Below are 18770 nucleotides of genomic sequence, written 5' to 3'. Positions count from 1 at the left end.
GCTGCAGTCAGCAGCATGCAGTGAGGCTGCAAAGGAAGAAGACCATAAACACAGAGGAGCAGCACCAACCTCTATGGTGCCTGCCCGGCCACCCAGAGAGAATTGCACCATGCTGTGCACACTGTTGCTGGCCTGAGCTGGAGCTCTCACAAATGTCTGGGAGTGAAGGGAAACCCACTGGGAAAGCAGGACCAGTCCTTACACAAGAGCTTTTCCCAAAATGACCATAGGCACTTCTGCTTCCCACAACTGTCATTGTTCACTATGCCATTGATTCAACTAAATTTCTTCAAAATACAGTCAGATCTGGTATGGAACAATGACTCTATTGCAGTTAAAAGTCCTTGTCTATTTTTCTTGTGTTTTCAGCTGAGGCCACTGATGATACAGAGACAGACAGGACAGGATCTGTGGTTTGCTATCAGCAAAGAGTGTGTGCAAAGCTGTAAACCCCTTTCACTTGCTGAAGCAGATATTCGCCTTCCTTCCCTGCCTGCCCAAAGCCACTTGCACGTCTTTAATTTGCAACTGCTACTTCTGCTTTTGTACCCTGAGTAGAAATTATGGATTTGGTGTTTCCACCCATTAGGTCTCACTGGCAGGATTGCCTCAAGGATCAATGAGGGTACAATACTCTGCTGCTGCCACTTACTTCCATTGTAACCAGGAATCAGGTGAGGTCATGATGACTCTGCTTTCCACCCTGTGTCCTGCGAAGGGAATGGTCAGTGTCACTCTGCAGACTGGTGCAGTGGGATGGCATGTTGGCCTCCAGCAGACCTGCTCAAGTAGGCCTGAGACTGATCCACCACCTGCCTGCACCCTGATAGGTTCCCATCCTGCTTCCTACAGGCTATAGGGTAGACATGCATGAAGTGGAGGAAATTATGACCAGACCCAAAACAGGGATATCACATTTCACTCACAAGCTTATGAAACATTAGTAAAAGCTTAGTGCAGTAATAGACCCAAATTCACCTACTATATTATGATCATACTGACAATATTCATATTATGCACCATGGGACTCCAACATTTGGTTTAAAAAGAGAACAAGGGGATAGAAAAGCACAAAACTAGTTGTGTAGCCCAAAGCCAAAGCAGTGCATCCCAGACTTATCCGGGCAGCCACTACATTTCCTTGGTGACAGGAGAGAACTGGCGTAAGGGGGTCAGTGCTTTTACCTAGGTAATTAAAGTCTAGAAGTTAAGTGAAAGAGGAGAAAATTTTCAAGCAACGTGGTGCACGGGTTTCTCTCCACACAGTGGGTGAGGAAGTTTTTTGAACTCTATCAACACATTGTATCAGCACAGCAACTAGAAGACAAATTTATTTTGCTGGACATTTCAAAAATATTTAGGAAAGCCTGTAACCCTAAATTGAACATTTTATTTGAGCAGCACCAATTTTTGCCTCATCACATTGTAACAAATGGAACTGACACATATACAGCCAAACCGAGACAGAAAGAGCAGCAGCAACAGTCTGAGATTACTGAAAATGATATGCTTAGAGACAAAATTGTTTTCCATATGACTGACAAGAGGCTAGGAGAGAGGTTATTAAGGGAGATGGATTTGTGCTTGCAAAAAGGCAATAGACATCTGCCAGGTCTTGGAAACCATGCACTGCTAGAAACGATAATGTCTGGGCAAAGTATTGAAAAGTCTGTGTAATAATACTGTCAATGGAAGCAACATGAAAAGTGGCAGATCTAGAGCTCAGCCATGAACAAGACATGCAAATCAGCAATAAAGACAGTGATGGCAGTGGCCTCCCTGCTATTGAAAATTATTCTGCATGGACAGCACAGCAGATGCTAAGGCCAGAGCTTTCTTCCCCCCAAAAAAACTTTTCAAAAAATCACAAGAACCCAAAACCCAGTGTCTCTTCCTAGGCTATTGTAGTGGTTTGGTCCAAAATACTCATTACTGTTTATCTTCTGTGAGATAAGAATTAGGAGAAACGCAAAGCAAGCACCAACCTTGAAAGAATATAAAGAAGTTTATTAACAGACCTAAAAGAAGAAAAAAAAATTATACCACACCTTCAGAACACTTCTCCTCCCCCACCTTTCTCCCTTCTCCCACTGACAGTGTAAAAAGACAACCCTTAAGATGTTCAGTCTGTTTACCACTTCCATAATAACCTTGTTCAGTCCATTTAGAAAGAGAAGTCTCTTCTTGCTCGTGCTATGAAAACATTATCACAACGAGACAGCCGCCCACTTCCAAATATTGTTCAGTCCATTTAGGAAGAGGAGTCTCTCTGCTCGCATGTGAGTCCTTTCCCCCGACTTGCAGCTTTTCCCACAACTGCTTTCAAGGGTCCACTCTTGAAGTTTCTGGGGTACAATTTTAAGGTTGAGCCATTCAGAAACAAAAGTTCTCTTCACCCATCTCTGGGAGCATTTCACCTCTAGGAACAGAGGCCCTCTGCCTTCCCTGGGAGCAAAGGGTCTTCCTCATCTTCATCTCTAGGACTATCTCTGGGAGCATCTCTAGGAACTGAGGTTTTCTCCTTTCCCGTGTGGAGCAAAAGTCCTCATCTGGTCCATCTCTCCCTGTCCAAACTTCTCATGAAATTACAGCTGCATCAGCATCTGCCTATCTCAGCGCAGGTGCTTTTGCTCATGAATTGAACACTCCACCCTCCATATCTTCATGAAATTACAACAGGATACTCTGATATATCATAGCTTTACAACAGAATTTCAGCTTTAAGCATCTCCTCTCTCTCTTCCCTCAGGTTTTCAGCTCTTCACAGCACTAAAAGGGTTAATCTCACCTCGGCCTTGCAGCTGTGTGTCTTACCGCTGTTGGTCACCTGGCCTCTGCCGGACAGCGGTGCCGCTTTTGCTGAAATCTCGGCCGCAGTGGAGGTGGGGGGGGTTCCGAGCTGCTCTGGCTGCCCACAGCCCTGCTGGGGGGGTCATCCTGGAGCCGTGGCCCGGCCTGGCCTGGCCTGGCCCAAGCAGGGCCTGGCAGGGCCCGCTGGCCCCCACACGGGGCCCGCAGCCACCTGTGCCAGCGCCGGAAACGAGAGAGGGAGCTCTGGGGGGTTTGTCTATTCTTAAGTGTGGATCACAGAGGCAGTCACAACTTTAAGTGGCTTAAAGAATTGTCCATATTCAAACTGGCCAGCTGATAGGTTCTATCAAGTCATAGAGGAAGCTGTAAGAAGAACATCACTTCCGAGACTCAGCTTGCTAACCTGTGACAGCTATGCCTGCCAAAAGTAGAAGCGAGAAGATGCCTCAGCTCTGGAAAGCATTTTCTGGTGCTGGAGTTGATAATAATATCTGATTTTGTTAAAAAGTCTAGGAACTGACCAATTAAAGTAAGATCATATTTCATTCAGAAATTAGGAAACAGAGACACCCATATCACTAATTGTTGTAGAAAGCTATTGCCCAGAGTCATGAAGGAAAACAAAGCTGTTTTACATACTATCTACAACCACAGAAAAAGACATAGTGATAAGACTACAGGGAACAAAAAACATTGTATGTGTAATCTGACAAAATTATTGAAATATTAATGAAGGTACATTACTGTTTTATGAACCCTGTGCATTGCTCAAAGATCTATATGTAACTCATCCAGAAGCTGGGAGAGAGGAGACAGAGGACACCCAGCTGCTACGACACAGGGTGCCAAGTAAGCCTTTTTTTCTTTCTTTCTTTCTCCTTTCTTTAACAATGACTCTTACCATCTCTTCCAATGCTGCTGTTCTCACGTGCATGGAGTTGGCCTCATTGGGAGCCAGCAGAGTGATGGCTGACAGTGCAAAACCTCCCTTGAGAGCAATGCAGTGCCACCCTTTGTGGAATTGTTCAGTCACAGCAGTAGGCCATGTTCTGCCATCCTGCATGAGGCAAGGCAGAAGGAGGGAATGAAAACCTTGAGGAGGAATCAAATCCTAGTACGTATAGGTCTACTACATATAGGTCCCTTAGGCCCAGTAGAAGAACATAGGATGAGTGGTGCTGGCAAGTCCTAAGGGCAGTGACCTGGACAAGAGGTTGACAAACTTGTAGTTCAGTTCAGCATGGGCTTGCTGCCTGTTTAGTCTGCTACTTTTGTTTTCCTTCTCCTAGACACTCATACGTACATCTAAATATGTACATATATATTTATACACACACATATATATATACACACACTATAGCTAAAAGGCATTAGAGATTTCTGAGCCAGGCAGTGCTGCATCAGGAACCAGCCCATCTAAGGCTCCAAGGTCAGGTGAACTTACAGAACTGGTACACAGCCCAGAAAAGATTGGTGGAACTGGCCTAAGACATCCATCAAATGGAACTGGGGATGATGAGCCACACTCTGGGGCTTGGCTTTGCTCATCTAGTTAAAATCAATAGTTTTTGCATAGGCAGTTTTCTGTAACCAGTTAACTGCCTGGAATGCTGCTAAAAAGTTGCAGAACTCTGAGGGACAGTTTGATTACAAACTCCTGTGAAGACAGGGGATCTCAGGGACGAGGTTCCTGCTGTGTGCAGCACAGGCGTAATGAGTCAAATTCTTCAACAGACACGAACAAACTCAGTGGCCCTTGTCTGTACAGTCACTGCCAGTTTTCAGACAAGGTCTGATGCATTGATTGCTGTGTTTCTTGCTTCCTGAGTGTCCTGATTTCGACTGGGATAGTTAATTTTTTTTCTAGTAGATGGTGCAGTGTTACGGTTTGGATTTACTATAAGAACAATGTTGATAAGACACTGTTGTTTTAGCTCTTATTAAGAAGTGCTTACTCTAAGTCAAAGGTTTATGTGCTCCAGTTTCATGTGCTTTGCCTGTGAGGAGGTGCACAAGAAGCTGAGAGGGAGCATGGCCAGGACAGATGACCTGAACAGACCAAAGGGATATTCCATATCACAGAATTTTATGCTCACTACATAAACTGAGAGAAGTTGGCCAGAGGGCATCCATTACTGCTTAGAGATGGACTAAGCAGTCCTCAGTGGGTGGTGAGCAGTTTTATTGTGCATCACTTGTTTAAAATTGAGTTTTATTCCTCTTTATCTTTTTGTTATATCAATTTTCTTTACTATTGTTGTTGTAGTTGTTATTATATAGTTACTTTATTTTATTTATTAAACTGTTCTTGTCTCAAGCCATGGGGTTTACCTTTTTCCAATTCACCTCCCCATCCCACCACAGGGAAGGGGAGTGAACAAATGGCTGCATGGTACTTAGTTGCCATCTGGGGTTAACCGCAGTGCTGAGAAATGCACTGAAAAAGGCTGACAGGAATCTTACCTTGTTTAGAATCCAGGCCTATTTACCTAACTAATAGAGAAAGGGTTAGTGTGTAGAAATTCCTTCTCCAATTCCACCAGGTATCCTGTCACCCTCCCTGATGTGCCTGCTTCTCCACATCCCAAACCCTTTATTAATCCTCATCCCTTGGTGCTGCAGTCAATTAACAGGCTGTAATTGTGATGGGCTGTGAAAACACCATTTTCAGTGGTGTATTCAAAACCTGTATCTGCAAATTGACTGGTGCATGACCATGAGAATCAAGTGTATTTTTAAAACTGTATCATGTCTAATGAATGGATTTTCTCAGGCTTAAAACATAATTAGTCCCAGACCTTCCTCTGGAAAATGGTGGATACTTACTTTAATATGTATTTGATCTCTGAACAAAGTTTTTCTATTAAGGGGGATTTTTTCATTCTTATTGTCAATTGTTCTCGATATACAACTGATGCTTCTCCCCAGAATCTGTTAGATTTGTCTGCTACATATGTGCCTTACACAAAAATGGCCCAGAAAGCTACAGCATGAACTACAGCAAATGGTTATTATTCATATGTATTTAAGATTTTCTACATCAGGCTGAACAAATACAAATTAACCTGGAGAGTGCTATGTTTGGTAAACCTATTGCACGTTGTTATTAAGGAGCAAAATGAAATCTATAATGGAAACCTCTGCACTCCACTTTATATATATAGCTACCACAGAGTTTTCCAAGAAGCTGTTCAAAACAAAACAGGTACTAGACAATGAGACATTATTTGCTACCTGTAGGGCAGATAGCAGTCATCCAGTTCAATCACCACCATGAGGCTGGGACAACTTTCCCAGCCAGCATCTGCACTTCAAAAACATACTGTACAGCATCTCTTCTGGAACCTTCCCATTTCAGCTAAAAGCTCCACCTGAGAAAGAAGTCATCATTCTGGGTAAGATGTTTCCAGAAAAGCACATGAGGATGATGTGATGCTGCAGAGCACCTAGGTGGGATCAAAGAGAGTGACTGTGAGCTGTTGTTCCACTTTTCCAGCTAGAAAGCATAGCCACTTCAGGGACAGGCTGCCTCAACAAGGTTTTTACCTTGCTCTTCTGCCTCTAGCTAGCACAACAGACCTTTCCTCCTTGCAGGGAGCCTGCTCTCTGCAAGACTGATCATAACAACTTGGATGTCCCTGGGATAGAGAGGAATTCCCTGAGCCACCCACCCACCCGTGGTGCCTGCTGCCTCTGCTTTTTTGACTAGCCAAGGCTCAACCCTTGCTGAAGTACAGCACTTCTAGGGGCCAGGATCTCTTGGGTGAACCTGGACATGTAAATCATGGCTGAGATATGCACTCATAAAATGATTCATTAAAGCCGAGCAGACTTCTTCAGAAAAGGAGACTATAAAGGCACCAGTCTCTCTCTCTGTGTATATTGATGCAAACACACAACATAAATGTGAAAATTACTCTGTTTCTACAACTCCTCAGTCCTTCAGCTTCCTCTTGTAAGAGAAATGTTCTTCACCTTTTATCTGCCTGTTTTCATGGCACCTGAACTGCCAAAAAATGAATATTTCTCTTTTGTCCTACGTGACAGTGTCCGTCCCAGCCTGGTAATCATAATGCATTTTCATCAGTGCTAGAAATGTATCCACCCCACAGGTGTATTCAGCAAAGGTATAAAAGGTACTACTGTCTCTGTAATATGACCTTGGCTTTCCATAAACTAAAGCATTTCTCTTTCCTCTGCTGTAACAGAAAACATGCTTTATTAACCATCTCTTGATACATATCTAGCAAACATTGATCAATATCTAGTGTCTTGAGAAAAATACATTCTCAAAAGCTTTTAGTGTCTGAATTCGTCTCCTGCTAGACACTTTGTATAATCTAAAGGCATATTTGCAAGGAAATGGTAAACTATTTTCTTGCTGGTGAGTGTATGAAGTAACTGAAGTGATTACAATTACATATCACTCAGTAATTTTTACAGAAGACTCTCTCCTGAGAGGCAGCACATGTCAAAGTTTTATAAGATGAATTTGTAAAGGAAAAGAAGTCAAAGATATGAAGTTTGCATAATATCATATAACTAATTTTATTTCTGTCAGGATACTGGTATATTTCCCACACAGTAACAATGCTACTCACAAATCACAACCCAAAACTATTATGGCTGGTTTCCCTGAGCTGATGCTAAACAAAGAAAAAAAGCACAGAGAAAACTAAAGCCAGGGAAGTTACAGATATATTCCAGAGAAGTTTCTACATCAAAAATTCAAGAATAAAAGTGTTCCTTTGAGGGCTGTACTCTGCTTCCACACTAAGATGAACTTAAGCCTATACATAACAACATCTCCTGGGAAGTTTCACAATAATTGTAAATCCTCTTCTGTAAACCTAATGGGTTGGCTGCTGAATTTTCTGCAAACTCCAGAGACATTGTAATCCTTGGCAATGTATCTAGAACATCCCTCACATAAACACGTAAGAGCAAAGGACCAGGCTTGCACCAGGTTTCCTCCTGACTTTCTTTCTCCCCTCAAGTTACAGAGAGCACAGACCCCCAGTTACACATAGAGCAGCCTCTCATCCGTATTCTACCATGCCACTCTATCCTCTATCCTATTACAGCACTCATGGATCCTGCTTTACTACTTTATTTTGGGGCCAAGAGCAAACAGGGTCACAGCTTCCCTAGTAAGACCTGCTAGGTGTCAGGGTGCCCAGTGCTGTATGTGACGTTTATCAGATATCACTGGAAAAGCATGCACAAGCGTCATCTGCAAACAAGGATCTCCAAACAGCTGTTTGACAGGGAGAGCTGTATCTTGGTTTGAAGGACAGGTGTCTGCCAAGGAAGGTGGGAACCTCCCTTGGAATGGAGAATATGACCCCCCCCTCCAACCAAATTATTATAAGTTTGAAATTAAGGGGCTTTCAGGCAAAGATATGAGAAAATGAACAGTTCTTTACTAGTATATATGTGCATAACAAGGCAAACAAACAACAACAATGAACCCAACCAACAGTCTCTTCATGCTCTTTAAGCACTTTCCCCTCGGGTGCAGTTCCGCTCGCAGCCGGCAGGGGCGCTGGCGGCTCCCGGTGAGCAGGGCAGGTGCGATGGTTCCCCCGCGGCTGCAGGGGGCGCTCCGGAGCGAGCTCGGGGAGCACGCGGCAATGGCGGCCTGGGATCCCGGGAAGGGATGGGACAAAGGCTTCACAAACCCCTGGGCAGCCGATCCCGGACTCTCAGGAACAGCAGGCTGGAAACGGCAGGCTGGAATGGCAGGGACAAGCACAAATCCCACGTGGCAGATGAGATGTATCGAACTCCAGAGCTGCAGCGGGGACCCCAGGACATCCCAGCAGGCAGGGCGTGCTTGGCTGCAGTGTAGCAGAAAAACCAGAGCAGTGGCAAAGAAACGGCAGGAGCCGGGCAGTGGCAGTCTGGCTCCTGAACACGACCGAGAGAGGGTCCCTTGGTGGCTGGGGAAGGGGCTCGGGGATCCTGGGGTTTTTCCCCTGAGGCACCCAAGCAGATGGTGAAGAGTCCCACTTTTAGTGAGGTAGGATGTTAATAAGGTCCCAGTGCAATGGCTGCTGTTACGAGCAGAGCTCCACTCACAGTAGAAGGAAGGCAGCAGGAGACAGGAACCCCACAGTGGTGATGAATCCTCCCCACAGCCTCTCTCCCCTCTGAATGCTGAGAGCACAAGAGAGCTAGGGGCTCCACCCAACCCTCTTTTCCCAGTCCAAATCTCACAGCATCCCTGTCCTTTCCAGAGAAATCCCCAGGTAAAAATAGAGAGCAGACAGCTGCACCCCTCCCCTGAGCTGTGGCAACATTTTTGTTTCTCTTAAGTACCCGGTCATTATTGTCTTCTAGCAATACATACGGGAGAAAATTCCCTGGGAGAAAGGAACAAAAGGAAGAATCCTAAACCCCAACAAGCTGTGACTGTGGATGTGCTAGGCTAAGACATTCCCACCACTGCTGTTCACGGTAAGCATCCATAGTGTTGGCAGGAGATGATACTACTCGTGTCTCAGACTCAGTTTGCCATCCTGCATGTTAAACTGCCCTCAAGAGTAGGCTGGTGCTAAAAAACACCATCATGCACTGGAGTGGGGAAGGCAGTACCGAATGACAGCTGACAGCTCTCAGCAGTGAGATCTGAACACAGGTTTTCTGTGCCATTACAATTCTCAGCCCATGAGCAGACACGTGTGAAGTATGTACCATCCCATGCGCTTGCTACGAGGGCAGAGATGAAACTCAGTGAAGCAACAAAACTTGTCGACTGGATTGGGGCTGTATGCCAGATGATACAGAGAAGCTGGAGGTTGTGCCAGCATTTACACTCAGTTTCATGGGTGCTCTATGTTTATCTTATTGTGATGTCCCACCCTTAAGGGGAAGGGAAGATGCGAGATTCATAAATGCTCATGGTCAAAAGGAATGACAGAAGTCGGGGGGGTCCACAAAACCTTTCAGAGTTCTACCAGTAAATTACACTCTTGGCATGGAAATTGGTGTAAGTTAGTCCCTGATACCCTGTGTGAACACATGGCACTGGGTTTTGGATAAAGGATTAGGGTGAAAGGAAAGAGAGAAAGAGAGATGAATTAAAGAGGGAGAGAGAGAGTGAAAGAAATAGAGAAAGAGAGACCACCACTCCTGGCTCCAGTGGCAAACCAGCTGGAGTGTCCTGGGGCTGCCCACACACCTGGGCTTGGTGAGAGTACATTTTATTTCCCCACCCTGGAGATAAGCTTTTCATTTCATATGCATATTTGTTATCACACAGAGTCCATTCCTCTAGACCTTTCTGGAAAAGGGTTGAAAGGCTTCAGGAGTCTTGGATGGTCCATGCCCACTTGTCAACCTCATCCCTGCACTTGTGCTGTGCTGTCCTCATCTCCAGAAGCCAGAAAAAGGACGTTTGTCCCGGAAATGTGCTGCCCTACCTCCTTATGGCCTCTTCTCCAGCCACATCCTGCTCTTTCTCAGTGTGTTATCACCAACAATTCTTGGCTGTTATCACCAACAATCCATGGCTGGCTCCACAGCTACCTGGCTATTGGTGTTTGACACATACACATTAGCCCCCTTGTCTCCTAGGATTCTACACTCAGGAGTTACCATTTTTTCTTGACCTCCTGGCAGTAGGATAGAATTATGTGCACTCATAGTTATGTAGCCCTGAAGTCAGTTCTTCACTTAACGGCACAGCCTTAAAAGGGGGCATAATCCGGAACAAGCTGAAGTGAAGGCCCTGGGTGACAAACATGTCCTGGTCAGCTTCACTGTGTTTTGTTTGTCTCCCACTCTGAGACAAATCAGCCATCCCACGAACAGGAATTAAATTAAAGGCTGTTTGCACTGCTCTTTCACTTGTTGCCTCAGCTTGCCTATTCCAGATACACTCCTTCCAAATTAGCAAATATTTATCAAACAGGAGTTTGTTGAGGTCCAACAGAGTGACTGCCTTCTCCTGCCTGGGAATCCCTCAGAGTCCTGCCCCCCGTGCAGGCCAAGGTGGCTGCAGACAGCGTGCTGCTTGTATCACCCTGCTACCATAAAGCAACCTGACAGGGAAAGAAAAGCACCAGAGAGTGCTTAGTAACTCATTCAGCAAAAACTGGTCATGGACTTAAAATAAATTATTTGAGCTTTTTTTGTTGTTGTTGTTGTTTTTTTTTGTTTTTTTTTTTTTTGTTTTAGTTATTTGTCAAACTGTTGGAGCTGAAGGAATCTTTTGGTTTTTTGCTATGTTTTTACTGTGTAAATACTTCAAACACTTTACATCACAAAAGTAAACAAATGTCTCCAGCTGTTCTCTTCTCCCATTCAGATTCTAAATTCTGGTCCAAAGAGTACCCATCACTTCCCTTTCTTTGACTCTAAAACATTTCTTTTCTATTCATCATATCATCAGGATTTCTATGAACAGAAGGACTGCTGCCAGCAAGTGGAGCCAACACTGATTAGTCCAGAATCTTGTTCAGGCAGCTACCAGCAGAATAACAAAAGCCCATCCTGAAAAGGCAATAACAAAATGATTAATCTCACAAGTTTGATCCTTGCCCTCAAACTTCCATCTGCAGTAACCAGCAGGTCAGGTATTTTGCAGTTCATTCCAGAGATCCAAGAAGGAAAGGGTTATTTCCCTTATGAAGAAGTTTACTGGAAAATTTAGCCTCTCCATACTTGCCCTTGCAACTGCAGGAGCACAGCAGACAGAGTGATGTGGGAGTCATGGAATCATTTAGGTTGGTAAATACCTCTAAGACACAGAGGCAACCCTGAGCAGCCCATTTTCTGCTGTGGAAAGCTGTGTGCTGTATCCCATTTCCATTAGAGTCAAGGGCATCTGAACACCTCTCTGCATCAATGGTAGAGGTTGTCTGCCCTACTGGGCATCCTCATTCATCCCCTGACAGTCAGGTGGTTAAGCAAAGCCTAGCAAGAGGTAGCCGAATTCACTTTCAGCCCTCAGCTACGGCTGTGGCCAAGGTTGCAGCAGTTAGCGATCAGTGGGTTTAGTTAGCTGTTCCACTCAGATTCCCAGCATCCCAGGGGTGTGGGAGAAGCCCATGCCTCTCCCATCAGCAGAGCACCAAAGCAATTTGCAGATGATTACTTTGTTCCACCCCTGTTGGTGTACAGCTGACAGCTGACACATGGAAGATACAGATGACTTGAGAAATCAGCTCCCCTCCTGACTCACATGGAGGAAAGATTCCATAGTGACAGCCGGTTGCAGATATGAGAGAAATTGAAAATTAAAAATAAATAAATAAATACACCCCAGCACTGCAGGGTGATATTCTAATGATATGAAATGGATGTGTCAAAAATAGAATACACCCACTTAAAATGAATATCTTTTAAAGAAATGAATGTTCTTTGCAGAAGATGAAAGGCTGCACAGCGTAACACATGGGAAGGCAAATAAATGAGTAATGGTTCCAGAGAAGGTAGCCACTCCAATGTGAAGAGCATTTCCAGTTCCCTGCAGTGCAGCTGTACAACTCCTTAGTACAGAGCACATGTATTATGCACATTTTAATTTCTTTCCCAGGCCCCTAGGAAGACCGAGTCTTTGAAGCCAGACTATGACAAGCAGCACCTGGTCACTCAGACCCGGTACCACACTGAGTCCACAAGAGCAGCTCTGTGAGCAAGTCCCATGTCTAGACACGCATAATTCCTCATAAAACTGGACAAATGAGTGAGGCTTGGGTGACAAAATTTAAATCTTCAAGTTAAGAGGTATAAGCTATTGTCTGATTTAAACAGGTACCACCAGCCAGCTTTAAGACCTAAACCACATCAGCAAACTATATGCTGAAAGGAGGCAAAAAAGATTCAGGACTCACAACAGACAAAATTACACATAAGCTCCTAGTGCAACATGATAGTTAACAAGTAAATGGGTTTCCATGTGTAGGAATGCGAGAACAGGATTTAGCACTGAGATCTTTCCAGCTTTCTAAACAGAACTGATGAGTTCAGTGTCAGAATCCCATAAATTGTTTGCTTGTCTATGCTTTTAAAGGGATTTTAAAAATAGATTTTCTTATACTTGAAAAGAAATGTTAAAAAAAAAAAATTGAAGAGATTTCCATGAGAAAAGAAATTGTGGTTTCAGGACAGCCTTATTGTATAAGTGATTCAAGGAGCCTGGGCTGCTTATCTTATCACCAGAAAAAAAAAAAAAAAAAAATCAGAAGATAGAAGGGTGACTTGATTACAGAGTACAGGCAGATTCACAGAGAGAAAATCACAAATATTAAAAGGATTTTTTAAATGGATAAAAAAGCCATGCATAAACTCACTGACTGGAAGTTAATGCCAGACAAATTAGAAACAAGGAACAATTTGTTACAGCAAGGATGATTAACCATTAGGACAAGCCATTTCTGAAAGCAGTGGATTCTTTTTTTCTGCTCAAATTCAGAAAGAATATTTTCTTGGCAGGGAAGCTTATTCCACAAGGTTATGGTCCTATATGCAGCAGTAATAGATGAAAGCATATCATCTCCACTGCAGCAGCTTGGGCTGGATGTCTCTTCTGGCCTTCATATCTGTCTTTCTCTGGAATGAAGTAAAAAACCTGACCCAACAGTTATTGCAAATATCATTTTGAAGGTAAGAGTTGGACTTGGGAGATACTTTTGAATCTCACAGTGGCCCTTAATCTGGCTGTTAATGACAATCCAGCACATTAAAATCATATCTCCAATCTCAAAATAAATTCCTTTTTTATTCCTAAAGAAATTAGATTGGATCAACATGAAATTGATGTGATGCCCCAACTGAAGCCATTGTTAGCTAGAGTGGGTGTCATTTTCCAAGCCCTTAGTGGCCTGGTGTGCCAGGAACATTATTCTTAGATTTTGTCGGAAGAGTCAAAAAATTGCAATAAAAAAGTGCATCTTCTAGACAGAATCAACAGTTTTCAGTGACAAAAAACCTACAAACAAAAGAATAGATGATGTCATACATTTATAGCCACACAAGGGATCAGCTTGTCTAGTAACTATCTGTTGCATATAAAACAGTTTATATAAGGGTTGATAAGAAATTAAGTCAAACCTAGCATCTAAATAAACTCAATTTTTGACAGTGTTGTACACTACAACTCGAAGCTCACATTTGCCAACTGTCTGCTTCCTAAATGCAGGTTGGTTTTGTACCAGCCAGCAAGACAACCTCAGCAGTTACACCAATACAAAGGGAGAACTTCTTGTAGCAGCAAACACAAGGCCTCTAAGCAGATTATTTGCTTGGTCATCCAAAAGCTTCTGCAGAGAAAATAATGGAGTATCTGTCCCCAGATTCTGAAGAGAACAGAAGTATGTCTCTGGGAAATCCTTATCCTGTGGCTGTGCTGGATGCCCTTCACAAGAGCACATGTATGTTGTGCATGCATACAAGGCAACTGTTCCTGTTCTCGCAGCCTACCAAGGATGGCACCCAAATGCAGTGACAGGGCAGTCTACAGTGGTAGAGCAATCAGCAACAATTACAGACCATATTACACTCCTGCCGTTTTTTCTAGGCTGCAGTGTTCTATGCTGTCTTTGGTTTGGTAATCCTGTCCTATAGCCAACAAAGCTCTTTAGGATTAGCTCACTGCACCTGTAAAAGCATCACTCTGAGATGCTCTGCCACACCCAGACTCTCTGCTACTGACCATCTGAGCTCAAAATTGGAAGGAAACTTGTTACTCCTGAATCATGCCACTTTGTTTGGCTGGACAAGAGTAACTTAATTTCTGCAATCCAGTGTACATGTTTCTGTGGTAACAGGGACCAGCAGAATGCACACTCGTAGCCGCTGGTTTGCTCCAGTCTCCATGGAAACAATCATTGCATGGGAGAAAAAAAAAAGTGGTAATGATTGCAAACTAATGACTACTGGAAGCTTTTCTCTGCCTTAATTTTCCTTTTGTCATCCTTATTGTTATAAGATAAAGAGGGCATATATGGTGGTGTCTCAAATTTGTGATATGATAAAGGTCAGAGTCAGAAAACATGGGATGAAGCTCCCAAGAGCTCAGGCAGCCCAGCACCAGGCCCCTGAGAAACACCCAGGATGCAAAGGGTGGACTTGCATCCTGCAGAGAGAGAAAGGTGGGAGGCAGACCCACCCAGCTTGCACAGATGTGCTCGTTATCTGCAAACACAGCCCATCCCAGACTGCCAGGCTACTTGAACAAGTGGAAGCCGTACACCTCAGGAGGCAGCCCTGTGGTGTTAAGGGTCTTGGCAGAGGGAGGACACACCCATGTGGTAATGCCAAGGCACACATATGACTTTCCCAGTCCCTTCAGCTTCCTAAGCTTTCTTCACAGACTAACCCAGCTATTTTGCCCTTCCTTTGTTTTTGTCTCTTACAGAGGTTAAGTCTCACATTATGACTCCCACACAACTGCTTCACTTCCTGTGACATGACCTCCAAAGCAATACCATCATGGCAACATAAAAGATATCCATCCTGTTAAAATCAGCTGAGGATTTTCGCAGTCTGCATGTGACCCAAAGTTTTCATACATTTCTCCCTTTTCTTCTGAGGACCTTCACAGTGACTTTCTACAATTGCTTTTGCTCACTCTCTTTTCTTTCATCCCTAGGGTCACTAGCATCTTTGGCCCACATAGATTTTCACAAGAAAAACCCGTATGGGCACCTTTTATTTCTGTCAGCAACCTCTGTTCAGGATTGCTGGTTATTGTTTCACCTCATTTTGCCTTCTACAGACATTCTCATCTCCCACTTCCTTCTGGTAACACAGAGAGAGATATCCCACCAAGTGGTGATGCACCATGAAGGACACAGCCAGCGCTGCACTGACATGACTCTCCACTGTGTCTCACCAAACACACAAAGTCATGTCACCATGTCTCCAGGATGTCAAAGCCTATCCAGTTCCTGTCTTTGTGGGAACAATAGCAGCAGGGTTTAGCCAGCATATCCTTGTGCAGAAAAGCTGGGAATGATGTCATTGTCCATGAAAGGGAACAGTCAGGACAAGATACAAGGCAACTGAGGAAGACTGGCAGTATGGTGCAGGGTCTGTAGCCTAACAGAGATGAAATCTTGTGCCCACACCGGCATAGTACACAGAGGCTGGTTAAGCACTGGAAAGCTGAATACATGACTCATGTCCTTAATCCTTTACTTGACCTTGGCCTGTAAAGGTCAATCCCAGCAAGCATCCTTCCAGGAATATCCCTTGCCCCCGTTTACCCATTTGTTCCTTTGCCTTCAGAAAAATGGATTATGCATAGCTCTGATGTGGTTAGTGTGACTGCTCCTTCCTTTGGTAGCTACTTAAGAATAACAATCCCACAAAGTGCTCCATTGCCTATTCCTGCCACACAGTTTTGTGGTGAGACATTCTCCCCTGAATGGTGCACACACTTGCCTCTTCCGGGGCAAAGACTTTTCCCGTTCAAGCAGAGTTAACTGAGGGTATTCAGGTGGCTGTTTCACCTCCCCACAACAATCCTGTGAACAAAGCTTCTTTCTGCTCAGACAATCTAAATAAATAAAACTCACTGCTAATAATTACCTAACTATAAATACATGGCAGGAAATAATTGAGCCGTTTCCATGAGGAGCTTAAATTGTCTTTGGCACCATAGACTAGCAAAATGAAAGGTCCTAACACTGATACTGCTTCCTAATTGTTCCATGACTGCCAGAAAATAAGATCTAGCCCATTTTCAATGGGATTTAGGGATTTAGGGCAGGAAGATATCTAGCGTTCCCACTAGACTACACTAGATTGCAATTTGTTTTGTACTACAGTGATGCCCAGGAGCCCAAAAGTTAAATAGTGACACATATTCCCACTCCTATTTGCCGCTCATCCCAGCACAGTGCTTTTTTGCCTTGAGAGTTCTCATTCTGATTAGGAGTTATGAGACAGAAATGAGACAATAATGGTGCAAAACATTTGCTAAGGCAGGAAACAAAAGCAAAAGCACCAATAAAATTGCATGTCAGAAATACAGTCTTTCAGGGCATATCTGTATTTTATTCTTTGGCTAAAAATATTTTCTGTGCGTCCAGATTGGAAAGCCAAGGAAAAATAAAAAAAGTAGTTTTAAGTATACAATTATAATTAAATGCTGAAATACTGATTTTTCTTCATTCCTTTTAATAGACCAGAAGGCATATACTTGTCTCACATCAGCTACCAAAAAAACAAAACAGAAAATTCAAAGTTCAAGAGTTGAATGGGCACAAATACTGGAAATGCCAACAGCATTGTAGTCATAAAAACAAGGACCTAGCAAATACTTCACAGGCCTTTCAGGTTGCTGCTGTCAATCTTTATGTGACTGTCTCTTCCACTTAAGATCAAGCAACTGTCGCTCCTTCTCTGGGCCACACCCAGAGTTACAAGAACGTCATTCAAGAAAAGGTTAAAAATGTTGCTATGAAAACCAGATTCAGAGGCAGAGACCCTGTAATATCCAAATCAATGTTAATGCAAAACAAAGATCAAGTAGGCCGAGGCATAATAAATACATTTACAGAACAGATGGGAAAGGTGAAATGAGAAAGTTAAGAAGAATTAGTATGTGGTTGCTGGGACACAAAGACACTGAGCAATTAATTACCCAGCTAAAGTTGCTTTCCTTTACTGTATAAAAGTATCAGGAATACAGAGAACTTCATAAATCCCTATTCATAGACTTCAGGTTAGCTGTTACATCCTGACATTACATCTAACACTGCAACAAAGTTAAAGTGGATTAGGACGAGATCTGCAAGATGACAGTACCTACAAGATAGTAACTCTACATGTTGATATTTCCACTTAAGGTATGAGTATTCTTTGTATAAATGACAAGTGAACTGTGATAGTGACAAGGTTTAAACAGCATATGGAAATTTATCTTCAAATCACATGTCACATCAGAGGTTTGGCAAGTCACTCCACTCTCAAAAGTAAAATCTATAAAAACACAATCTGCATAACACTGGCAATGTCAGAGTTTTGCTTTCTCTTTTACCCTGACTGAACAGAGATAATGGAAGACACTCAGGTGGAAAATTCACATGACCCACGTTCTGCACTGCCTGCAAAGCTGTGTTCAAATCTCATTTTTCTTATGTAGCTGTTGATCAGAGAAGAGCTGGGACACTGTAAGGAGTCTGGACTGCACAAATACCTAGATGAATGCTACCTCATTTGCTTTTCATGTAGCCTGCAGGATGATTTTACGCAGGTCCACACAGCAGAAATCAGCATGTCTGCTCCTTTCAGCAGCTGTGTACTGCCCTGGTGGAGAACTGCCAATCCTCTCCAGAACACAGGGGAAAACACAGGCAGGAGCATGGAAAGTATTGTCATCCAAACACAGGGTTATGTGTGACTCTCAAGGAAGGGAGAAGGGGACGCACATCTGACCTCTGCAAGAATCTGGAAACACTGCCTTCAGCGAGGTCATCATTTGGCATCCCCAGTACTGCCAACTATACTGATTCCTCTATGACATGAGAAAATATGTCCGTGAAACCCTTATGATCACTGTGGGATTCAAAGCGAGAGAATACACAAATCACAATCCTCAGCCTAGCCTCTAAAATGGCTATGCCTCCTTATGCCTCTGCCAAAGTGTGTGTAATATGTTCAATTCCAAAGTCAGACATAAGTGATATGCAAGTAGCCATGACTCAGCCTGGATGCTTGGTTATGGAATTTGCTTCCCTTACACTTACCCTCCCAAACCACTGGGACAAGCACCCTTTCTTTTTTACAGTTCCCACTTCCTCCCCATTTTCACCCCAGCTTCAAATTTTGCTCCAGTACAAAGAGAACAGAATGAAAATGAACAGCCATAACTACCATAAGACGTATTTGTCCTCATGTATCCAGTTATCAAGTAATTTTTCTGGTAAGTCTTGTGTGAACTGCACAGCTCTTTACATGTAAGACTAAAACAGTATTTTTACAATAGCTGCCACTTTTATACCTGT

Source organism: Coloeus monedula (assembly GCF_965178545.1).
Source record: "Coloeus monedula genome assembly, chromosome: Z".
In the NCBI taxonomy this organism is placed as follows: domain Eukaryota; kingdom Metazoa; phylum Chordata; class Aves; order Passeriformes; family Corvidae; genus Coloeus; species Coloeus monedula.
This window is presented reverse-complemented; position numbering follows the sequence as displayed.